The 25,936-nt window shown below is 42.3% G+C and overlaps 2 pseudogenes; both read left to right on the top strand.

The window, feature by feature from the left end:
• Positions 1–3,592: 3,592 nt before the first annotated feature.
• Positions 3,593–19,599, top strand: LOC111816576 (annotated as a pseudogene).
• A 14-nt stretch (positions 19,600–19,613) lies between these two features.
• Positions 19,614–20,128, top strand: LOC111816577 (annotated as a pseudogene).
• Positions 20,129–25,936: the final 5,808 nt, after the last annotated feature.

Consider the following 25,936-nt stretch of genomic DNA (forward strand, 5'->3'; position numbering starts at 1 on the left):
AATGGAGATAGTTTCTTCCCTGCCCTTTGGCCAGACCATACTCCAGAGAAGAACCACTGGTGATTTTGGGGATGTGTCTATGTATCTTTTGTTATAAGATTAGAGGCCATGCTTATTTATTCACCTACTGGGACCCTTTGATTCTATGGAAGACTTACAGCGTCAAGTTTTTTTCCTGAACTATGCAAGAAATCACAAAGCTCCTTGGCCATGGACTATGCCTGGCTTGTTGACCTTTTGCTATTACCATGGTTGGTTTCCTTCTCCCAGGGCCTGATGGAGGAACAGTTCGCACTCTATGCTCCTCATTACCCTGTCATGTTCCAGAGAGTTGATATGCTTTACCAACAAAGCCTAGCACATGACTCTCAGTTTGTTTGCTTCAAGAGCTTGGAATTTTAAGTAGTCCAGACGCCAAAATGTAAGCGTGAGCACACATTGCAAGACAAAAGAAAACGATTCCATGCCATATGGATAATGATACAGAAACCCATTCAGAAATATATTTAATGCTTTGATGCCTTTGAAATATTTTTATCACTTTATGACTTTATGCCTCTGTGTTTCTATGTTCTCTGGCTGTTGTCTTTAGATACATGAATTGTGACTTATGAAGTAAACACAGCCCTATTGTAAAGCAAATTTACCACATTCATTATTACTAATTTGTGTTATGTTTTATGGTCTTCAAAGCACTTTCCTACACCTTATTCTTTTTCATGAAGATATTTATAGTGCTTTGAAGCAGTTGGTGGGAATTTCTGCATTTGGTCTTTGCTGTGCCTGTTGCACAAACGTTTTGGAAATTTTGATTTGGGTCATAAGACAGGGAAAACATGTGCCACTACACTAGCTAGAACACTGGAGACCATCATAATTGTGTCAAAAACTGGAAAGCTTTGGAGGCTGAAGAGGGAGGATCTCAATTTCAAGTCCTTCCCTGGGCAACTTAATGACATAGTGAGGGCCTATATCTAAAAATAAATGAATAAATAAATAAATAGGATGAGTATATAGCTCAGTGCAAAGGTGCTAGGTTCAATTCTCAGTACCAAACTGAAAAATGTAGAACACTTTTAAAAATATAGATCAGCTCCTTCACTCCAAATTCTGATTGAATCCATCTGGATTGAGCCTTGCAATGTTTATTTCTGAAAGGTTTATGGCCTCTCTGAACACTGTTGGTCCAGGGAACACATTTTGAGGACTGCCATACTTGATATTAGTTTTTGGCCCTGACTACACATGAAGCTCTTAAGCTACACAGCCAGCGTAAAGAAGTGTGTCCAAACATGCTCATTGCAGGGGCTGGGGCGTAACTCAGGGGCAGAGAGCTTGCCTAGAAGGCCCAGACCACAGGTCCCATCACTAGCACTGTGAGAACAAATGCCATAGCAGATTCATGGCAGATGTGGTAGTAATTGTGACAAATTAGAAACAAACTGAATCTCCAACAGTGGGAGAACAGATAAATCAATTGCAACATATTAGTATAGTGGATCACCTCAGGAAAGTGAAAAATGGATGAACTAGAGCTTCTATGTATCCAACTGGGTAAGTCTTACAAATGCACAGTGCATACAGAGGGAGTTACACAGGGATGGATATAGTGTGTCATTTGTTCAGGGTTCCAGCATTGATGAATATATTTTATCTAATACATAAGGATGGAAAATTATGAAGACCCTGTGCTAGTCATAAACCCTAGGTGAAGAGTAGTAATGACTAAATAAAAAGACACTGAGGTTTCTGTCCCTTTCTCAGGATCTATTGTACCTTTAAGATTTTATTTGCTCTTTCAGGTGTCTTATACTAGGGGGGCAATATGATGCTGTTTGTCTATTGAAAGGAGCAGATAATGCTTAAATTTTTTCTTCTTTGTAATGTTTTTGACCAATTTCTCATGCTTACATCTGGTAATCTAAACAATTAATTTAAAGACAACAATGTGCAGTATAGCAAGCATTATTGAATTCCTATTGTCTTGTTTAGTGAAATTCTATATTATTTCTATTTTATATTTTTATTCTCTTTAAAAAATAAAAGGGAAAGAAAAAATGGATGGGTTGGGGTGGATGGGAGACAGAAGCAGGAAAAGATGAAGGTGAGATTGTATGGGATAGTGGCACAGAACTTAGAATTTATACACGAGGCTATCTTCCTCAAATGAGGTACATATGTTACATCATTTTTCAAATCCCTTTCAAAATAGAATAAATAATAAATTTATTTATCCCCAAATTTCCACCTAGGAGTGCTTATTTTTCCAAAAAATCCACCTGTGGCTTGTCATGTATAGATTAAATTTATGTCCCTGATGAAATATATACCCCATTAAATGTTTTTAGACCAAATAACAAAAATACTAGATTTAAAAATGGGCAGAAAAAAGGGCAAGTGACCTGGATAGGCAATCATCGAAGCATATGCTTAGACAAAAAGCACATGAGAATAATGTTCTGCTTCACTAATCATCAGGGAAATGCACATTCTACCACAATGAGGTATTGCTACATACAGGTTTAGAATGGCTATTTTCAAAAAGAGAAAAAAATAACAAATACTGGCAAGGCTGTGAAGAAAGAGAAACTCTTAAAAAGACTGTTGGTGGGAGCACAAGTGTAAGTGTTATGGTAACCAATATGGAGTTTCCTCAAAAAGATGACTGTACAATCCAGCGATTCCCACTGCTGGATTTTGTTCCCAAGGATAGGAGATCATCGTGTCTGAGACCCTCACCCTTCCACGTTTACTGTTGCACTGTTCACAATGCTCTGCAGTTTTGATCATCATACTTGGTAATGGATACCTTTGAAAATAAATTAAGCATTTGGAAATGGGTAGTAACAAAGAATTTCACAGTAAAGAAAGTCAAAAGAAACTCTCATAAGCCCTAAACATGGTTTATAAAGAGGAATTCAGTTTGCATGCAAACACTGGCTCTAGGAGACTCCTTTGAACAGAAGATATAAACATGTTTAGCCTGGGAAATTTACTAGTAAATTGACTATCTTTGCTTACAATCAATTCTTGAGTGCATATAAAATTATCAAACCACAGATTAGAAGAAAACAATTTCTTTCTTTTCTTTGTATTTTAGGACAGGGTGTACAAGGTGTACGGTCTCACTGTGTAGCTCGGGTTTGCAATGATCCTCCTGTTTACAGCGTCCCAAGTGCTGGGATTACAGCCGTGTGCCACCATACCCAATCTCAGTTGCCATCTCAGCATACCCTAGGGGGGCGGGCAGGGCTGGAACATCAGGCCTTGAACTCCCGGCCCCTGTGTCTGCCTAAGCAGGTGCTTTAATCCACTGAGCTATTTGGCTGGCCCTTAGAAAACAGTTTCTTAACCTTCTTATTTCTAAGAAGTTAATAAAACCACTCTGCAGAAATCTTTCAGGTTGGCCTTCCAAATCCATGGAACATCTCTAGAATGATTTTGTTTTAATATCAGTTTGGGACATTGAAGAACTCTGCTTCAAAAGTAGAGATTTTCCTCTGTGGAGTCCTCCCTCTTCAGCTCTAGGACCCTGCCATCAGAAAAAGCTGGGTGAATTTATGTGACATGATTTAATAGTTGGTCAGCGAGCATGGAAGATCCTGAGATGAAAGACTGCAAAGGTGAGGGCTCGGGTTACATAATAGACAAAACAAACAAACAACAAATTGACATAAAAATGACCAAAGCAGTGTCATCTGATGCAGCTGAACCAAGAAGACATTATGAGTTAAGCCAAGCACAGCAAGACAAACACCATTGGTTCTCACTTGTAAGTGAAATTTAAAACCACCCAACTTTTAGAAATGTAGCACTGAACGGTGGTTACCTCAGATAAGTCTTGGGGGATGGAGAGATGATGGTTAAAGGACACTTTAAAGTTTCAATTAAATGGGAGGAATAAAAGTGTTGTGTCTGAAGTGATGGGTGTGTTAACAAGGTTGATTCAATCTCCATGCTGTGTAGACATGGCATGGCACCGCGTCTCCCCCATAAGTGTAGATGATTATAACCTGTCAGTTTAATCGTTTTTTTTTTTTTCATTTTTATGTATTTATTACAGGATCATCACTACACAGCTTGGACTCATAGTGATCCTCCTGTTTTCAGCCTGCCCAGCGCTGGGATTACAGGCGTGCGCCACCACGCCTGGGCTCAGTCACCGGCTCGGTGAGCCCCGGAGGCAGGGCTGGCATGGCATGCAGGACCAGGGATCAAACACTGGTTCCCGTGCTTGCCAAAGCAGGCTCTTAGTCCACTGAGCTGTCTCGCTGACCCTCAGCCTTCCAAGGTAGAATGGTGTCTATGATAATAAGTTAGAAGGCAGACCGAGGGCCTCTCAAGACTGCAATTCTGCTGGGGGAAGTGAAACAGGATGCTACTGGCGTGTGCTGGCCTTCCCTTCTACAAAGAGAAGGAAGGTATTTTTCTTATTGCTGGTGTTTTCTTTTTTTGTGGTTCTCTGGTCTCTGCTTTATCATCACTACATATTAGATGTATGGTAGGAAGATAAATTCTTTAAAAATTGCATAACCTACCATATTACGATATGTATCAATAAAGCAGAATATCAATAGGTTTTGTTCTGAGTTCCTGAACTTTATCTTGGGTGTGGTACTGAGAGAGACCCCGAGTGGCCCTTCTGATGAGGGTAAGTGTACGGTACATGTGGGGGAAGGTGCACATGGACATTGGTGGTTGGCTAAAGAAATACTGGTGGCAGAATCACCAAGTACCCACCCACGGCCTACATGCATCAAGGTGGCTGATGATCAGCCGTGCTGACAACATTGGCTGACTCTTTCCATGTATCTAATATGTACAGTGATGATAAGGCAGAGACCAGAGAACCATAAAAAACAAAAAAAAGACTAGAGAGGCTAAAAGGTGCTTGGACTTTCTCCATCCTGTCACCTCATCCACTCAATGGACTGAGAAACCTCTGAGGCCTGAAAGGCAGGGGCAACCCCAGACACACTTGGACCCCGGAGTTGCCTCACGAGGGTTGCTGACCCACAGAGAACACCTGAATGGACCTGTGGCTTGAATAAGCAATACATTTTCTTCGGGCTAAGTCACTGTTAATCGAAGGACTTCGTCTGGCTACTAGTGTAGCTGTACGTAGTCTGTTCCCATAGAATTTCAAGTAAGAGTGTCTGCTGGTTGCCATACAAATGGTCACTTATGTCTGGAACCAAAATCAAAGGCAGGAAAATAGTTATTCTATGAGATGTCTGCACTGGAGACTCATTCTGGAGTCCTTTCTTCTGTCCCTGGCTGGCTGTGTTTTCAATAGGAAACCAGCTTTGCTTGGGGCTGTGTGACGTCACCCACTCACTTTATTGCCCTGCTAGGCAGGTTTTTCTTTTCTTTTCTTTTTTAACTGAGCCTGGGGTAAATCAGAGGAGCTTTGTATTTTGCATAAGTGAGCTCTCTATTTTTTTTGCTGGAAGAAACAAGAAAATGCATTTCATTTGCTACTGGTCATGCTGTGATGACAGATAATTAGAAACTTTAATCAATCTTGTTTTGTCAGCATGACTTTCATATCAAAAAGAGACTGTGTTTTAAAAAAAGCTACAAATAAATATAAAATGTAGGACTGTGAAGCATCAGTAATGAACTATAATAATGTTAAGTAATGATATCACGCAACCCTTTCACCAAACCTCTTGTGTATCAAATTCTTTTCCTCCACACCTCTCTGCATTTCCATTTGCACATCATTTTCATTTATTTATTTTCCCTTCATATCTTGCAAGTCACTACTCCAACTTTTATGGACATAGACCTGAGAGGGATTTAGCAATGTAACTTAACTGCTTCTCAGACCACTTACTCTGCCTCAGTGTTTAACACGTTCCAGACAGGAGTGTAAATTCAAATTCTGACTTTATCATTTCCGCTTTTGTGAACTTCCAAGTTGCCTCATCTCTTTAAGTGAAGTATGTTTTACTGTCTCTAAATGAAGGACATGTTTACCACCCTCCCGAGGTCAACACCCAGAAGTCTCTAGGGTGCTACCTGATACAGCATACTGGGACTATGTTCTTGAAAATGTTCCATCTTTTCTGCTACTGACCACACTTATTTTGAAGAGGAGAACAAAATATACCCTTTGGAGAAGATAAGAGGTGGAGATAGAAGAATGGAGATGGCTATGATGCCCAATTTGAAACATGTTGGACTGGAGAGGATCAGAGAGAAAGACTCGCTTAGGCCGTCATGAATGTGGATTATTTCTGGGATGATGAGGGCCAGAGCTTCGTTAAGGGGGTACAGCTAGTAGCCTTGTAGGGCTTAAATTTCCAGTGTTTAAATTTCATTTGGCTCCACTGAAAATGGCACCTAAGGGCTTGCGCGGGTGCTGTGCACTTCCTTCTTGGGGTTCTTCACTGCTTTTTTATTTATAATTATTCTTCTTGCTGCTCTCCCCCACTCTCTCTTTTTGTGTTCTCTCCACTGACCTAAGTAACCAGGCCCACTTTTGAGGCCCAGTCAATGCTTCCCTTCTCCCCTAAGTTCCCAAAAGTGTTTCTGGGATGAATATACTCTACAATAGATGCTATTTTACTTTAGTCCGCTCAAATTGCAGAGATGTAGTTAGTATTCCTGCCTGTGCCTAAATTAAGGTTCTTTTCTTGGGGGTTTCTTTAATTTTTCATGGTTTTCCTATTAGAAAGAAAGCTCATCAGTGCAAGTCTTCATCATTTAACCATTTGACTGACACTCACTAAACACTGGCCACGTACCAAGATTGCACAAATAGCTCTGACGCAAGTAATTTTATTTTATATTCTTCACAAACCAGTGTGAGGAATTGCTGCTGCGGTCATGTAGATTTTTCTTTGAATCTTAGATTTTTAAATAACTTGTCCACAAATCCAGAGCCTGAATCATATGGCAAATAAGTTAATAATCTGGATTTCGGCTCTGGCCCCAAGTTTAATTGTCTTTATACCACAGCAAATGCTCTCAAGGTTGACCAAGTCTGTTTCTTGTTTTGTATTCATCAGGGTATCTGGCGATATGCTTCACATGTAATTAAAACTTAATAAATCTTGATTAAGTCTTTGAAAAGGGCACTGTTGGGATGCTTTCTAAGACTCTTCATTTTTAGCTTAATTTCTTCCCTTCAGAAATGCTGAAGTTTAAGATGGGAAGTGATTTAGGATCATGCTTTTGGATTTTGTGGATAATTTTAGGACATCTGTAATGAGAAGGATTTTTTTTTTTTTTTTTTTTTTTTTTTTTTTTTTTTTTTGGGAGGGGGGAAAGGATTTTTTTTTTTTTTTTTTTTTTTTTTTTTTTTGCTGGCTCAGGCTGCCTTAATGGGGGGTCTGGTAAGGCAGGTGGAGCTGGGGATCAATCTGGGGTCCCTGCGCCTGACTGGGTTTTCCAGAGCAGGCACTTAAAACAACTGAGCTAAGCTGCAATCCACCAAGACATCTGCTAGGATTTCTGGGGGCCCACCAAGCTGTTTGGGGTTGGATTGGGTGAGTCAGTTTAAGGTTTGGCACACAGTGGTGAGAAGGATAAGGGTGGGTTCAGAGTCCAAGACCCAGGACGGGGCCTTGATCTAGGCTGTGCTGGTGATTTCTGAAGATTTTTGACAATATCTAGAAATTAGTATTTATAGGCTCAGTGACCAGAAAGTCTGCTTAACAGATGGTCTAAACCACTGGGAGCCCCCAAAGTATTTGCAGCTGATTGTTCTTTAGCTGAAGAGGCTCAATTTTTAATTACGTGGAGGAGTCTGTTACCAGGGATTCTTCTACCCTTATTCTGTGGAGTAGCACAGAGCACAGCCGCCCTTGGGGGGTGCCACAGAGACTCCAGCTGCTCCTCAGCCTTGGGCAACTCTAACATAATGGTTGGAGGCATCTTGGTCCTCTAATTTTTCTCTGCTACCACCTCCGCCCACCCCCACAAAGCACTGGAATGAAATCTACTTAACTCTCAAGGTCTTTGGGTGCCACATTCCTGGATTTAACAAACTGCAGTTAGAATATATATATATATATATATATATATATATCTCACATGCAATGAACATGGACAGCTTTCCTCTCTTGTTATCATTCCATTAACAATGCAACATAATTGCATACCACTCTCATTGTAGTATGAACTATTTTAAGTAACCTAGAGATGATCTAAGATGAGGAGGAAGTATGTAGGTTACGTACAAACGCTGTGTCATTTTATATAAGAGTATTGAGCATCTTTGGAGTTTTGGGTTTGCGGGGAATCCTGGAACAATCTTTTGTGGATACTGAGTTTCCCTGAGCTGGATTTTAGTGGTACCTCCCCTGCTGCCTCATCTACCTGGCTGGGAGCAGCAGCGCCCACTGCTGGCTCCAAGGAGGAGTTCATCACTCCTTCCAACCACGCCCAACCCCTCCCCCTCTGCAGAGTCCTCGCATGCGTGGATCAGAAACAAAAGCCATTCACCAGCATGAGCTACAGGTGTGGATTTTCCTTCTCTTATTCTCCAGGCTTTGTATTTCTCCCCTCTTTTTGTTAAGTCTGAGGAAGAAAAGGAACTTTGGTTTAGGAATCACTGGATGCTGGGAAGGTCTCTGGGTCTCTCTCTCTCTCTCTCTCTCTCTCTCTCTCTCTCTCTCTCTCTTTCTCTTTCTCTAAGTTCATTCTCTTCCTGCCCCACCAAGACTCAGGATAAATAGTCCGATCTCCTCATTGGCACAAGAGCAAATACTCTATTTTCCTCAATGTTTTGCTACTATTTTCTTAAGTTGACTCTCTTCAGGTGTTAGAATGACAGAATATAGATGGCCAAAAGTTCAGTCATGTGGACTTAGAGGGAGAAAAGTGAAAGAGGTTATCTAGCCTGCTTTGGCTCTAGGTCTTAAGTCTGTCCCATAATTAAAAAGAGCAAGTCCATGTGATCCCACCTAGCTCATCAAGAAGCTGCACGGTGGCTGCAGGCTGAAGAGGCTTCATGGTATCAACGAATGTGCTATTCACTCTGTGAATACAGAGAACACCTCCTTCCCAAGGTCCTTTTCAGGACGTAGGACAGAACTCACACATTGTTGAGTGGGTGTTTTGTATTTTGTTTTGTTTCAACCTACAAAAGCGTCCCCAGACTGTGCCTGGGTCATCTCAGATGTGCGTTCAGTATGACCGGGTGATGGTGTCACCATGCCAAAAATGAGACACATCAAAAAGACAGGAAACACCAGTTACTGTGAATTCAGACAGACTGACAAAGAAGAGAGAAACATAAGTTAATATCAAGAATTAGAGAGAATTTTCCTATTATTAGGAAAATAAGGGCGAACTGTGAGCAATTCTAAGCCTGTAAACACCACACTTTAGAGGAAATGGACTCATTCCTCAAAATATCACAAACTCCCAAGATGCAAGATTTAACCAGAACTTTGCACTATTAAAGACATTGAACTCAGAGTGTAAAGTCTCCTGAAAAAGAAATCTCCAGCACCAGATTTTATTTAAAGAAGAAAAACTAGAAATTTGACACAATCTGTACCAGAAAATAGAGACGAGAGAATGATTTTCTTGCCAACTCTTTTTATGAGGCCAAAATTAACTTGGTATAAAAGCAAATAAAGATAGTATGTATAAAGGAAAGCTACAGGGCTGGGGAGATAGCTCGGTGGCATAAGCTCCTGCCTTGCAAGTATAAGGTTCTGAGTTCTATCCCCACTACCACAAAAAAGAGAAAGCTATAAAATATTATCATTCATGAATACAGACATGACGATTATCAAATCAGATCCAGTAATATATTAAAAGAGAAGTTTGCAGTATAATCTAGTGAAGTTTTTCTTAGGAACATAAAGCTAGCTCAACATTCAAAATCCATCAGCGTAATCCACCCTATTACTGATCTATAGAAGAAAAGTCACTCGATATCAAGTAAAAACAATAAAATCAAGTGAAAAAGATTCAAGAACTAGTCATAAAAGCATTTCTCATAAACTGAGGACAGAAAAACCCTTTCTCATCTGATAAAGCATATATACAAAAATTAAAGCTTGCAACAAATTTGATGGTGAAATACTCAATGCGTTCTCTCTAAGATTAGAAGCAAGGCAAGGGTGTGGACTCCTGTACTCTCACCAATCTTTTTTTTTTTTTTTTTTTTTTTTTGTATCAAGGTTCAAACTTGGGGACTTGTGCTTGCCAGGCAGGAACTACACTGCGGAGCTATCTCTGTAGCCTACTCTCATCAATCTTATTCAACATCATATTAGAACTTCTTTCTAATTCAGTATCCAAGGAAAAGAAATGAAAGCAATACAGACTGGAAATTAATACAATTGTCTCTACTTGCAGATGACATGGTTTTCTGCATAGAAAATTTCAACACATCTACAACCATCTTCCAGAACTAATAAATGAGATTGGTAAAATCAGTACTCAGTCTTATTTTTATATATTTGGACATCAAAAATATAATCTAAAATAGCTCCACAAATGAAAAGTGATCTGAACAACTAATTTGAAGACAACAATATGTGATATAATAACCATTGCTGATTTCCCATCATCTTGTTTGATATTTTATTTATTTTTATTTTTGTATTTTAGGGAAGGGTCTACAGGGTGTTCAGGCTCTCACTACTAGATCGGACTCCTAGTGATCTGCCTGTTTACAGCCTCCCAAGAGCTGGGATTACAGGTAGGCGCCACCACGCCCAGTCTCAATTGCCCTCTCCACATGCTCTGGGGACGGGGCCAGCAGGGCAGGCCCGGGTATCAAACCCCTTTCCCCTGTGCCTGCTTGCAGGTGCTTTAATCCACTGGGTTATTTGGCCAGCCCCTTTTGTATCATTTTAATTTTTTGTTTTTAAAATTAAAAAATGGAAAGTATAAGTTTAAATATACACTTAAACCATGTGTATATGACATGCTGAAAGTTACAAAGCTGATGAAAGAAATCAAGTAAAACTCAAATGAAAAGAGAGATGGCCTGTGTCAAGTTTCTCCCCACATTAATCTAAGAAAAGGAGACTTGAGAAGAATAAAAAGGCTGACCCTCACAGGTAGCAAAGACGGGGGCCTGCCTGCCCATCTGTTTGAGGTGAGACATTAGGGTTTTCTCAGTTCTGTGCTTGAACTGAATCTTCCAGTCTTCCTGAGTCTCAAGCCTGAAGGCCTTGGGATCAGTACTTAATCCTCATAACTCTGGTTCTGAGACCCTCAGACTTGGCCTGTATCATTGATCCTTCTGGGTCACCAGCTTGGTGACTCATCTTGCAGATCTCGGGACTTTTCAGCCTTCCTAACGATAGGAGTCTCTCTCTACTCCTCTCTGCCTCTTCGTCTCTCTGTCTCTCTCTTTCCTTCTCTCTTGCTCTGTGTCTCTGTCTATCATCTATCTATCTATCTATCTATCTATCTATCTATCTATCTTGAAGAAAGGCCCAGGTTGGGTCTTTTTGCTCCAAGTAGTCTTTGTTCTGAGTGGGTTTAGGACCCTCTTGGCTCACCAGAACTACAGATATGTCTTTGTCTCTTTATTTTCGCTGTGGGTTTTAGATTGGAATTTACTTGGAGAATTCGAATAACTTTTCTCTGGAATTGTAATAGATGAACTCCTCCAGATCATGAGGAGGTCTGGATTGGGCTACTATAGAAAGGCAAAAGGATCTTGCAGCCAGTGTGCCAGCAGGGCAGTGGCAAGACCCTGCGCCCTGTGGTACTAGTGGTACTAGGGCTGTAGACAGGGAGAAGAAACTAGGAGGTGAGTTGAGACAGCCATATTTAATGGTCTCTGGACATACAGTGGTGACATTCACACTTAGTGTTCTGGGAGGATATATATATATATGATTTAAAGAGATAGCATAAGGCAGTTTTTGTGTTTGATGGACTGTCACCTGTTTGTATCTTGTTTGTGGTAGTGTTTATAAGAATCTATAAACATGTTAAAATTCAAATATTTGTATACCCTCCACACACTCACTTTTACTACATGCCAATTTAAAAACTAAAATGAAAATACTTTGGAAATGCAGAAAAAGAAGAGGAGATGGGTTGAAGGTGAGGAGGATGAGAATATCAGGCAGTACTGAGGAACTAGGATTTAGATGGGACTTGCAGAATAACTAGGACTTCAGTAACCAGAGAAATGGGTGTGGATGTGTGCAGAGGTGTGGAGGACCATAGGATGGCTCCCTCTGAAGCAGACAATTTGCCCTCTTCACGGTTTAGCTTTGCCCCACTTGCCAGTGTCTAGATTCTGCTGGGAGATCTCCCATTTCACTTACAGAGCTGGCTAAGAATGTCTTCTAACCCTGTGATTGGTTTTAAGCAATGCAAGCAAATGGGTCCAACTGAGGCCCTGATGTGTAGCCTCTGCAGCAGTCTCAGGTCTGTGATGCTCCACCTGTATCTCCCTACAGCTCTGCACAAGTTGGGCAGAAAGCTTCTGAGGTGCTGGCAGGGACTGAGCTCTGAGAAAGAGATAGTGAGGTCCTGGGCAGTAAAGGTCAGACTTCGGAGTGGAAGCAGCTAACCCTAAAGACAGGCTACTTCCTCAGGCTGTCTTAGGCAGATCCCTTTATACAGAGAGGCTACCTGTTACCTGTCCTCTTTCTGCATTCCCCTCTCTGCATATTGCAGAGGTGACATTGTGCCTCCTTCCTAGCCCAGCTCACAGTACTCATGTACTTCATGCCATCCTCACCATCACCCAACCCTGAGTCACTCCCCTCTTCATGAATTAATAAAATCCCGGTTGGACCTTTGTTTCAGGTAGTCTTTGTTCCAACTGGACTTAGGACCCCCTTGGCTCCCCACAACTACAGATATGTCTTCATCTCTTTATTTTCACTGAAAGTGATTGGAATTTACTTGTGAGAATTCCAATAACTTTTCTCTGGAATTGTAACAGAGAAACTCCTCTGGACCATGAGGAGGTCTAGATTGGGCTCCTATGGAGAAACGAAAGGATCTGGCAGCCAGGGTGCCAGTAGGGCAGTGGCAGGACTCTGGGCACTGTGGTTCTAGTGCTGTAGACAGGGAGAAGGGACTGGGGGGTAAAGTGAGAGAGACACAGCCAAATTCCAGTGGGCTCTGGACATCTAGTGGTGACATTCCCACTTAACGTTCCGGGAGGATTTGCAGCTATTAAATAATATTGAGTGGTGATTCCAACCCCAAAATCCGAGTGAGTTGAATTCCAGGGGATTTTAGGTTTCCTGAAAGCCTCCTGGGGGAAAAGGATTTCTTAGCTATTCATTTATAAAATTTTTTGTAAGTTTACAAATGAGACCCTCTATAAAATATTTTATTCACTAGGGAAATAATTCTGGGATTGATTTAAATCCTTTAGTCTCACAGTATTTATGTAAACATCTGTCTCAGCCAGGGTCCCGGCAGGAAACAGATGGCCTCTCCAAAGGAGAGGCTGGGGCAAAGGCAGAGGCAGGGCTATTTACACAGATGTAGGCCAGGGAAGGGAGTCACAGAGGCAGCCAAGGGCCTGGCCCTGAAGGCTCAGGGGCTGTCGCTTCCCTCTGCTCTGGGAGCTGTGATGTTATGGGAGGAGCCATCCCCTGGAGGAACACAGCTGGCTGTACTTCAGCCCAGTAAGCAGGGAGGTGAGGGAAGAATTGGAATTTCTCTTCCTGCCTGCACGTATTGCCTATAGGCCTGAACTCAAAGGGATATAGAGACCACATTGGTGGGGCCTATAGTGACCCATCTTTCAACAAGGCCCCTGGGATGAGGTTACAGAAGAAAGTGAGTGATATGTTTAGAGAGGAACATGGAGCTAAAACAACATACAGTTACTGCCTGCTTGGGTTCAGGTGTCAGGCCTGCTGGAACCATAGCTTACAAGGGCTGCAGGACAAAAGGAGGAAGCTAGAGTCTGAACTGAAGAAACTGAGTCAGACACAGAATGGGCTTTGTCAAGTTCTATGATAGGTTGTATAGCCATGATTAGAAATGTCCACTTCTTGGGCCAGCAAGGAAGCTCAGTGGACTAAGCACCTGCTTAGGTAAGTGCGTGGACCAGGGCTCAATCCTCAGCACCACAAGCCATGCCAGCTAAGCCGGCCACCGAGTTCTGGTGTGGTGGTGCACACCTTTAATCCTAGTGTTGGGGAGTCTGAAAACAGGAGGATCGCTATGAGTCCAAGCTACAAGGTGAGACCCTGTACAAATACATTAAAAAACAGAAAAAAAAAAAAAAAAAAGAAAGAAAGAAAAGAAAAGAAAGAAAGAAACATCCACTTCTGTGACCTCAAGTAGACACAGGTGCTGTCAGTGTACTTTGCAATTATGTGTGGCATCACTGAAAACCACAATGGGTGGTTTAAATACAGTGGGTGTTTAATTTTTTTTTTTTTTTAAGTATTTTTAGTACAGAGTCTACAGGGTCTCACTACAAAGATTGGACTCATAGTGATCCTCCTGTTTTTCAGCCTCCCAAGGGCTGTTATTACAGGCATGCACCACCATTCCCAGGCTCAGCCTCCGGCTCAGTGTGCCCCAGGGGTGGGTCCACCCCAGGAGCGGGGCTGGCTTAGCATGCTGAGGATCAAACCCTGGTCCCTGAGCCTGCTGAAGCATGCGCTTTAGTTCACTGAGCTATCTGGCTGGACCTAAATTTTTTTAAAAAAAATTGTATTATAGTAAAAGTTGTCTTAACTTCCTCAAAATACGACCTCTGCTTGGAGCGCATTTATGCCATTGCTCTGGCCACTTTCTGAAGCAGTTCCGAAAGTCTTCTTTTATAAGGGTCTTTAGTTGTGCTGTTGTGGCTGCCTTGGCATCCTAAACTGACCCAAAACATTCAGTTTTTGTGGTCATTTTGACTTGGTAAGCAAGTTGAACAAAGACACTGTAATGTGTTTCAAGCTAGGAATATTTTGAGGGTGGTTAATGTCAATGTATCTCTTATAGTAAAACAAAACAAAACAAAAAAAAAAACCAAACCTTTAAACATTCTCCATATCTTTTGCTCTCACCTTGTGTACATGAGGACACTTTTTATTCTGCATTAATTGTTCTTGGATGAGTTTGGTGCCGTTATGCACGGAAATACATAGAAAGGCTCACCTTAAATACCAGAAGAATGAGGCGGCTGGGAGTTCAGGGCTCCAAGCCAGTGTCTAGACTCTGCTAGGAGATTTCATATATCAGGAAAGGTACTGGAGGCATTGCCTGGGGACCCAGGCTTGCTGGCTCCTCTGGCTGCCTTTGTCCTACTTTATTTCCATCAATCAGAGATAAGGAGAGCAGCTTCCACTAATGGGATGGAGCATCGACCACAAAGAAGTAGGAGTCAGGAGAAATTATGTAGAAGGAGCCCTGAGGACCCAGACGCCTCTTGCTGCATTGTTCCTAATTAGCAGCGGGAAGTACTCAGGGGACCCTGAGAGACCAGCTAACGACCATTAACTCCACAAAAGAACATTGCCATCACTGTCACCATGCCTGATGTTTCTCCTTTTGTCCCCGTGGGATGTTTGTTCCATTGGCAGGTTGTGATTTTGGCACGGGCTTGATTGGGTGACACCAAGAATGCCCCAAAGCTATGCCCCTCAGCTGTGCTATCACTGCTTAAAATCACACTCAGTTAGAAATGAAAAACACCTTGGAAAATATTGGGTCCTATTTAATTCATCCTGCTGGGAGGAAACTGAGGCTAAAGCAAGGTAAGTATTCTTCACTGAACACCTTTAGGAGCCAGCTTGGTAAGGGCACTTTGCAAGAAGTCCCTCTGCAAGCAGTGTCTCTTGTATTGTGCCCCTCTGTGGGAGGAAATGGGTCAATGGGGCATACCAAAGGCCTAGGAGGGGACACTCTACACTCTATGCCGCTAAGGCATCTGGCCCAGAACAGCCATGCCATTGAATTCTAAGCTCTGGGCACCTGGACAACTGAGAAGCATCCTAGAGATGCAGAACAGACCCCTTTGTGAAGACCTCAGCATAGGTCAGCCAGGGAGGCCCGGCTCCAGGCAGCACGATTGCTTCAAGGGCATCCAGGCGGGGCCGGTGCTTGCTATTTTCTGATCAGGTTGAGCTGCAGAGTCTGTCTCTCATGTGTGTGGATGGCTGTTGTTCCCTTTGTGGTGTACTCTTACCCTGGTGTCCTTTCCTTCTGGTATGGGAGATTGAATTCTAGGCCTCTGTGCTGAGCTACACCCCCAGCCTTCTTTTATTTTGTATTTTGAGACAAGGTCTTGCTTCATTGCTCCGTTGCCAGACTGGGCTGTTCCAGTTTATGATCTTTTTGCACTAGGCTTCCAGAATGGTAGGGTTACACCCCACCCAGCTGCTTTTTAGTGTCAGTGTTAACATCTTGTCACATAGAGCTGTCTTCAAATGTCTTTCAGCCTCAGTTTCCTAGTCTATTGGTGGTGGATCTCATATCACTGTCCTCAGTCACAATCTTTGTGCTCATTCATTCATTCACTCATTCATTCATTCTCCCTTAAACATGCTACACATTTGATGCTGAGAGAAAATGTACAGTTTATTGCTTCCAAGCCAGCTGAACAGAACAAAGAAACTTCTTTGAAAGATGTTGGGATGTCCTACCCCAGCAAGGGAAAACAACGTATTAGACATTCCTTTTCCTTATTCCTCTGTTCTGTAAACTGGATCTGTTTGCAAAATGCTGGGGGGCTGATTCTGCAGTCCCAGCTTCTAAAACACAGCCTGACTTTTCCTTCCTGGTGGAGAAGCTGGACTGGCCCAAATGCTATGGAATCTAATCTAGCTTACTGGGCAGAGGTGAGGGAGTGGGGTGAAGGTGAATGAAAAGACTGTGCATGGCTCAGGGTGGTCATCCAGTGATTGGGTGGGTAAAGGGTCCCTGAGGAAAGAAGCACTGAGTCCATTAAGGTCCCCTTCATGGGTGATGCCTATGTAAGAGAGAGGAGCTTCAATTGTTGTGCTGTGAAGAGTTCTGCACAGGAGGCTTTGCCGGGTACAAGAGTCTGAGTCAGACAAAGGACTGTGCAGAAGGCTCCCTGGAGCAAACCTCATTGAGGCCAAGACTTGATTGCAGAAAAGAGGGTACACATGCTTATACACATGCATGTACATGCATGCATGTGTGTGTAGCCTCAGTCAAAGGTGGCTTTCCAGGCACTGAGGAGATGTGCTAAACTAAAACAAAGTAGGGGAGCAGCTCCCTTTTGTGAACTACAGCTGATAAAGAGTAAAATGTAAATCTACCTATGGTCAAGGCTGCAGAAGGGGCTGGAAACCCTGGAAAAACTAGAGCGAGCAGTAAAGTCTCATATATACATAAACATGTTAAGTTTCTTTTTTCATGTTAAGTTTTGTCTGTGACTGATGGTATCTAGTAAAGAACTTGGAAGAGAGAGAAACACCATCTGATTCATTTATTGTGACAGTTGCCCCTTGTGGGTGACAGGGAATTGAATCTAGAGTTGGGGAGTTGAGAAAGAAGGTACACTGATCCAGGTCCTCTAGCAGGCAGGTTCCATGATGAGACTAGGTTGGCAAAGGTTTTATTAGGTAAAACCCAGGGCTTCAGGGGGAATGAATTGAGGAAAGGCTGAGAGGACAAGCAGACTCTAATGCAAGGTTGCCCAAAGTCAAGGAGAGTGGAAAGGCAGGTGGCATGACAGTGTCTTCCAATGCCCTGTTGACAGGACAACAGGGAGTTCTCAAGAAACTGCTGGTCACTGGAGAAATGTGTGTTTTTCAACAATTGAATTCACCTTCCAGGCTGGGAGCATGGTCTGGGCACTGGATTTCAAGGACCAGCATTCAAGGATGTTGGTCAGTTACTCTTCCTGGTCACCTACAATGCATATTCTCAAGGTTTTCATAGATATGTAAAAGCAGTCATCCAAGAAGTTGACCTCATTAGACTCACCAGTCTTCAGCGGTACAGCAAAAAGATCTGAGCAATATTAGAAGCTATAATTAATTGGAATTAACAATTAATTGATCATCATCACAGGGTTGTTCTGCATCATTACGCAAGTTGTTCAATGCATAAGTTTATGTGAGTGGCTCAGCTTCCTCAAAAGAGTTCTGTGTCCTGGGATCAATAATACATTTGATTTTCTGAACACCTGGCTTTATGTTTGATATATGATAATCATTTACCAAATGTTGAATATCAAAGACACTACTCCTGCTAGCAAGGAGCTCATTGTCTAAGGAGGAGGTGACGAGGAGAGACACGGTTAAAATGCAAGGTGGCTGATGCGATCAGCAGGGATGAGACTGGGCTTTGAGGTCTGCACAGCTAGCTAGTGGCTGCTTGATGCTATGCCCTGAGTCAGTCAGCCAATTCCTAGACTCTGGATCAATCATCCCAGACAAGTCAATACTTGAAGCTTTCTAGCTACTTGTGTTGTCCTAAGAATTCAACATCAAATAAGAGAAGACAAAGCCCTCTCCCCCATGCAGAAAACTCACAGAATAAAAAGTATGCATGTGATAGGACAGAAAGAAAGCAGGATACAGGACGTAAGGAAGTGTGTATGTGGTGGAGTAGAGTCTGAGGCATGTATGAGGTGAGTGAGAGGAGAATAGAAATCTCACTGCTGAGGGGACGCTGGTGTCCAGAGCTGAAAGATGTGAAGGAATACACAGCACCAGGGCCAGGACGGGGAGCATCCTTGCCAGAGGGACAGGCCAGTGCTAACAGAATACATGCTGAGTTTGCTTCCAGAACTGCAAGGTGGCCCATGGACAGGGAAAAGGCAAGGAAGGACTTGAGGTCTGAGAGGAGAGCAGCTAGTTGGACGGCCTCGGAAACTCACAGTTGACTTGTGATTTGGCTCTGACCTATTGAAGGAAAATCTGGGATGATTTTGAGCAAGAATTGTGTGACGTGTCACTTTTAAAAGGACCACTCAGACTGGCAGCTGGAAGAAAGTCCACTGGGAGGGAAGGGGGAGGCAGAGAGACAAGTGTCTTGTGAAATTAGAATTCTAATTCCAAGTAAAGAGCTTGAGGGAAGCTGGATCCTGAAGTGCCTTTTGAAACGCCAACACATGATTAAATTAGGTTAAGGAGGATTTGAGTGGTGAGTGCATTTTAAAAAAGGCAAACGATTTGAAAATTGATCATCAGTTTATTGCACATGTGTCCACTCTATAAAAATAGTGTTTTCATGGAAGTTTCAACTTCCCCAGTAACTATCTGTGATAGCTGTAGTTGCTGTGTCCTTACTTTAAAAGCAGCTCTACATTCTGCTCCCACAAGCTGTGTGATCACACAGCTAAAGTCCTTGTCAAAATTTCTTTTTCAAATACTCTGTTCTTCATAAGGCTTGGGATACATCAAGACTCAGAATCAGAAGAAGCTTTCAGAACTGCTACGCTACTACACATCTGCTTCTGGGGATGAGACTGTTTCCCTCAAGGACCATTGCACCAGGATGAAGGAGAACCGGAAGCACCTCTGTTACATCACAGGTGAAACCAAGGACCCGATAGCCAACTCAGCCTTTGTGGAATGGTTCCAGAAGCATGGCTTAGACGTGATCTACATGATCAAGCCCATCAATGAGTACTGTGTCCAGCAGCTGAAGGAATTTGAGGGGAAAACTTTAGTGTCAGTTACCAAAGAAGACTTGGAACTTCCAGAAGATGAAGAGGAGAAAAAAAAAAAAAAAAACAGGAAGAGAAGAAGACAAGGTTTGAAAACCTGTGCAAGATCATGAAAGATATCTTGGAGAAAAAGGTCGAAAAGGTGGTTGTGTCAGACTGATTGGCAATATCTCTATGCTGTACCATCACAAGCACAGACAGCTGGATGGCAAACATGAAAGGAATCATGAAAGCTCATGTCCTAAGAGACAACTCCACGATGGGTTACATGGAGGCAAAGAAGCACCTGGAGATAAACCCTGACCACTCCATTATCGACACCTTGAGGCAAAAGGCCGAGGCCAATAAGAACAAGTCTGAAAGATCTGGTGATCTTGCTGTATGAAACTGCACTGCTGTCCTCTGGCTTCAGCCTGGAAGACCAGCAGACACATATGAACAGGATTTACAGGATGATCAAGCTGGGTCTAGGTATTGGTGAGGATAACCCCACTGCCTGATGACACCACTGCTGCTGTGAATGAGGAGATGCCACCCCTTGAAGGAGATGACAACACATCGCACATGGAAGTCGACTGATCTTGGCCTGAAGAAGCACTAATGCATGCTCAGTGCTTTAACCTTCATTCCATCTGCTAATATGTATTTTCGAGGATTTTTTTTGTTGAGTCTATATGGCATGATAACTGCTTCAGTGGAAGATAAAATTGCTTTCTGTTTTTACATAATACTGTGATATTTGAGGTAGTAAAGCAGAGCTAGCAGTGCTTTCTCTAGTTTTTACCTTGGTTTATTTTAACAGGTTGAGATGTTAGTGCTAACATGTAACTTAACTGTTAACTTTGTGAGGTCTGAAGTGCTTAGTTACCAAGCCAGATTCCTTAGGAGGCCAAACCGTGTGTCTCTGGAGTGTTGAGATTTGCTGATGTTTAAAGGAATATTTCTTAAGATAGCTTGAGTTTTCTTATAGGATCTTTTTTTAAACTTTCCCCAGTAGTTTCAAGTCCGCATGTCCTAGGCTTCTAGAAGTACGTTATACTGAAAACTCAATGGCAAGAGCTGCACGGGCTTATTTTCCAAAGAAAAGTACTGTTTCAGGGGAGAAACAACTTCCTAGGGATACTACAGAGCTGTTTCAAAAACCATTTGGAACTAGGCCTGTGAATGGAAGTGGAGTGCCCAGGTCACATGCTGCTTTATGAGGTAATAAATACACTGAGTTTAAAAAAAAAATATTTTGTTCTTCAAAGGAACACATGCTTCAAATGCACCACCTAGAGATGTCGCAGACTGTGAAGTGGAGCTGTTGTTGACATACTGTCCTTGTCAATTTAGCCATTACCTTTGCAGCAACTACCACATCAACACCCTTTTGTCCCATTGTTTGAGAGTCCTGTCACTTTTATCATTAGAAAAATTACCCAAAAGGACTTCTCTTTCTTAGAAACACTAAAACATCACCAGACTTTCAGTCTGTCTTTCAGTAGAACTGGGATGAAGTCCCTTCCCAACTGGTGAATAAGTTAGAAAGTGAACTAGTCACGGGCCCTGGGAGTTTAACAAAGGCATCTATCTATACATGCTTCAGGTGAAAGAGGAAGGCATGAGATGCTGCAAGGAACCTTTTGTTGCATAGCTTTGGATTCACCTCAAAGTGGCTGGTGTCCAGGAAAGGGTCTTGGAACCAATGAAAGGGAACATTCCAATATGGCCTTGGGAACAATACCATACCAGATGAAGTACAACAATCATATCTTGATCGCTTTTCTCATTGCTGACACATAATAACAGACCCCTGTAAGTTATAGGAAAAAGCCTTTGTTTTTGCTCACAGTTTGCAGAAGTTACATAGTCACCTGGCTCCAAGCCACAAGGGCATGGCAGATGAAAGCTGCTCATTGCATGGTAAACAAGAAGTAGAGAGACTGAAGAGAGGGGCTGAGGAAGGGAGTAAAACCTGCTAGGCCACACTCTTTTTTCAACTGGACTCAATCTCCTAACAGCATGTTAGTTCTAATCCTCCATATCCCAATCACCTTCCAGAATCACCTTCTAATCACCTTCTATTTGGGCATGTGAAGCTCTTGGGGGACTTATAAATATCAATGATGATAGTGTTGGAGCAAAAATACTGAGATAAATCTTGGCTATCCAAAGGTGTAATCTTTCATGTGAAATGCAAATTTGTTATCTATAACCCTGGGAGCTGGAATACTCAGAAGAGAATTTTCATAATATCACAGTGGAGTTGCTTGCCAGTTGTTAAGTTGCTCATTGTGCAGAGCCAAGCAAACTCAGGTGTTTCACGGATATATCAGTTACTCTTCTCTCGTTGCTGGGACAAATACCCACCACCCAAAATGAAGGAAGGAAAGGTGTATTTAGCTCACAGTGACTGGAGGTTTTGGTCCGTACTTGGCTGGCTCCAAGGCATACTGGCACATGGCAGAGGGCAGCAGTTCACGGCAGCAGCAGAAGACAGCAAACCAGAAAGAGCAAAAGGGAAGAATAGCAGAAACAATGGCTACAGAGAGAAAGTCTGTCTCCCTTAAGTTGTATTCAGGTCATGTGTCCCAGGCTGGGTGTAGTACTCACACCCATAATCCCAGCAGTACTAAAACCCATAATCCAAGCCTTGATCATGAATTAATCTCAAGCTCTAGAAATCCCCATTCCATGACTGCCTGAGGCTTTGAGGGGACTCCTATACACAATACCTACACACAACAATGGTTGTGATGAGACATTGGAGGGACAGGCGGGGCTTCACTCCAATCTGCTGACTCATGACCTATCTTCAGTGACTTAGGCACCTGGTGTTCTTCTGGGTCATTCCCTTTAGTTTGCTCACATGATTCCTGTCCTTCCTCTGGGCTGATGCCTTTCATTCTGGTAACCCTGCTCTTTGTTCTTGATGCCATGGGTCAACTACTGCAGCCCACTGCAGAGATAGTCCCCCCTCCCCTAAGGATACACTATACATTAGGGAGTACTCATTGACTTCAACATCATTCACCACCAGTTCTAGCCCGGGGGATGGTAGATTATGGTTAAAGTGGTCAATACACAAATGGTTTAAGTGTCATGTAAACTAGGCAGCAGGTAAGGAGCCTTGTGCATCCAGGGAGTAGATGGTGACAATCTGGGCTTTAGTGGTCCATTCAGTGACCAGGGCTCAACTCATTCCCAAGGATGTGAGCACAGGCAAGTTACTTCTGAGTCCCTGTCCTAGTGTAGCTATACTATAATTGTTTTAAGAATCAAATGTGGTAGATGCTGTCAGAGAGTCATTGTTCAATATATATTTTCTATGCCTATGATTGGAGCTTGCTAACCGAGAACTCAATGCCAGGTGACTACTAGTAGCTCAAGCCCTGAACTATGAATCTGTTATTTCTGCCCATCAATCTTTTATGCCTTTCACAACTTTATGGGGTGGTTAAAAAGTAAAGAATGATAATTCATGCCACGTAGTTCATGCCTGGCACATGGGGAAGCACTGTCAGCCTTAGTTACTATTTTTATTAGAGTTGTGATTATCTTTCCTATAGTCATCATCCTAGTTTGGTTCATTGTCCTCCTGAAAACCAGGCTATGAAGAAACAAGTGAAGCCTCTGCTCCCTCCCAAATAAATCCACATTCTTCTCTTTGATGACCCTCCTTCTTATGGAACTGATGAAGCAATCATATACTAGGAAGCTGCAAAAGGAAAATACAAAGGAGATGCATTATCTTTTTCCTGACTTTATATACACTTCCAGCCTTTGTAAAAAAGCCGCGAGATTTTTTTTTTTTTTTTTTTTTTTTTGTACCAAGGATTGAACTCAGGACCCTGTACTTGCCAGGCAAGTACTTATTCTACTGATCTATCTCCCTGGAGATTGTTTTGACTGAGAAATCACTTTTACTTTGTTCAGATACTACAAATCTTAGTAATGTGCTTGTGGGATCCAGCTGAGGTTAGTGCTCAGGTCAGGGTTGCTGGTGCTAGCTGGTGACCTGATGCCAGTTCATCCCCTGAGAACCTAGAGGCTGTCACTGAGAAGAGGCTGATGACAGGGTTAGCTCTAAGATGGTCCTTTACAACCTTGCTGAGGAAGAGGCAATACTTAACAGGGACATCCTCTGTCTTTATTTCTGTCCTTGTGGTCTCTCTCTTATCAATGACCTTTCATGTAGACCCTACAGTGGTAGACTTTGCATTTCAGACCTTATGCCTTCCTTCTGTATTTTGTTCAGCACCATTGACAATCTTTATTTACTATCTTAAAATGTTATTCTTGAGTGTCTTTTTGATTTTTGTAGAATCTTCATTGCCAAAAGAAATTTTACAAATGAGTGTGTGTGTGTGTGTGTGTGAGGAGTGGGCAGGAATATGTGCTGGAACAATTTTAATTCCACAAATACATATTTTATTAGATAATTGGAAATAATGCTTTTATGTTTATTTTAATTTTAGTCTATATTTTAATTTAAAAATCTATTCACATATCATTAGTTATTGGCTAAGTAAGAACAGGCAAATCAGTTCTATGGACTTTGTGGTATTGGTCAACTTGACCCAGAAGGTCTGCCTGTGTTTGTATGAAAACGATGGCTTTACACAGCCTCACTTGGCCCCTACACTTTACCGCTTCCCTTTGTGACAGTAAAACTTCAGGGCCTCTCCCAGGAATGGAGCTTGCCTCGCAGTTACTCATGTGCAATTTTCTGTTGACATCACTGGGAATTGCCTGCCATATGGCTGAGAGCACACTTTTGCCCTTTGCTGGTTAGCTACTCCTCACAGTAATGATTCCATTTTCCTGAGCCAATTTAATTGCAAAACAGTAAGTAATTGCCCAAGTTGGTGATATAGGAAAGCTTTGTTGGCTCACTGGGGGACCCCTCCCCCATTAAGTGCTGTTGCATATGAGACCATCAGGTTATGCCTTCTCTTGGCTATGGAATGGTCAAAACCTTACTTGAGGTCCTATTTGCCAGTTCCCAGCTCTAGACCTATTATGGAGGATCACAAATCCCCTATAGGGGGACTATGTAAGGTGGGCTTGGAGACTGGGATCTGGTATCCCAGATGATGTTCCATTTGCTGTGTAATGGTTGATACAGTGCACCAATTTAATAAGTCTAAAAGCTTAACTAAGTAACTCAGCAGTTCTACATGCTGGGGTGTAGAGGACATGCCCTTACCTGTCTAGGATGTTGTTCATTGTGTCAATTTGGGAAGTTTAGAAGTTTAAGTGATTCAGCAGGGTCCAGGATCTTACTTTGTTAATATCCTAAACCTGTGCAACAGGAGGGCACAGGCATGAGATAACATGGGTGTAAAGGACCCCATTCCCCAGAACAGGAGCCTGCATACAATAAAAAGGGAAATGAAGAAGGACTGATTGCTGGCTCTTCTGAGAGGTTCTGGTCTTTTCTTGCAGCTTAGATGTCATCTCCTGGCTTCTGGCACAGATTGTTTGGCTTCTGCCTGGGATTCTTCAACCTTCCAGGGTAGATTATTCAGGCTTCCACTGCAGACCCATCGGCCTCCTGATAAAGACTTACACGGAACACTGCAGTGGGCTCCACACCTTGGACTGGACCCTTCAGCGTCCAGTGTGCTGACACCTCTACACGCTTCCTCATTCAACTCTGTGGCCGACCATTGTAAACCAATCTTGTAATTTCTTGTATATTTGCATATTTTGTTTTATCTGTTTCTTTACTAAACTCTGACTGATACAAGCTGAGTGGAGATTTTGTATGGTCCATGAAGGGACCACAGGGATAACAGAGGTCAACATTATGTAGATTCAAGTCCTCAAAAGGCTTTAGCACCTCAGTAGTGATAATGACTAGCTTGGGACCCAGAATGATCAATGGTTAATAGTTTTTTATAATTTACCTTTAAAAATTTATGAACCATACATACTAGAACATTGTATGAGGTTGGATTAAAAAACATCATGCATATTTAAATTTAAAACATTATTACAGTGTAAGAGACTTACTTTTAATCCCCCTCACTCCACCTTACTTTGAACACACTTATCCCATCATTTGCCACTTTCTGAAGTAGTTCCAGATGTTCTTTCTTTGTGTACAGTTGCACTGATGTGGCTTCATCAGTGTCGTGGAACAGTTCAAAGCATTTCCCTTTCACTGTTATGTTGACTACTGGGAAGAGCTAGAAGGTACATAATGCCAGATCTAGTGAACAAGATAAACGGGAAATGACATAACATTTTATTTATTAGTATATGTGTCTCAGTTACTTTCTCCTTGCTGAGACAAAACATCCAACACTCACAAGTGAAATCAGCAAAGGTTTATTTTCATTCACAGTTTTTACAGGCTTCAGTACATAGTCAGGTCCAAGAGAGGGTGACATGGCAGAG

The sequence above is a fragment of the Octodon degus genome, unplaced genomic scaffold (genome assembly GCF_000260255.1).
Source record: "Octodon degus isolate 3935 unplaced genomic scaffold, OctDeg1.0 scaffold00035, whole genome shotgun sequence".
Lineage (NCBI taxonomy): Eukaryota > Metazoa > Chordata > Mammalia > Rodentia > Octodontidae > Octodon > Octodon degus.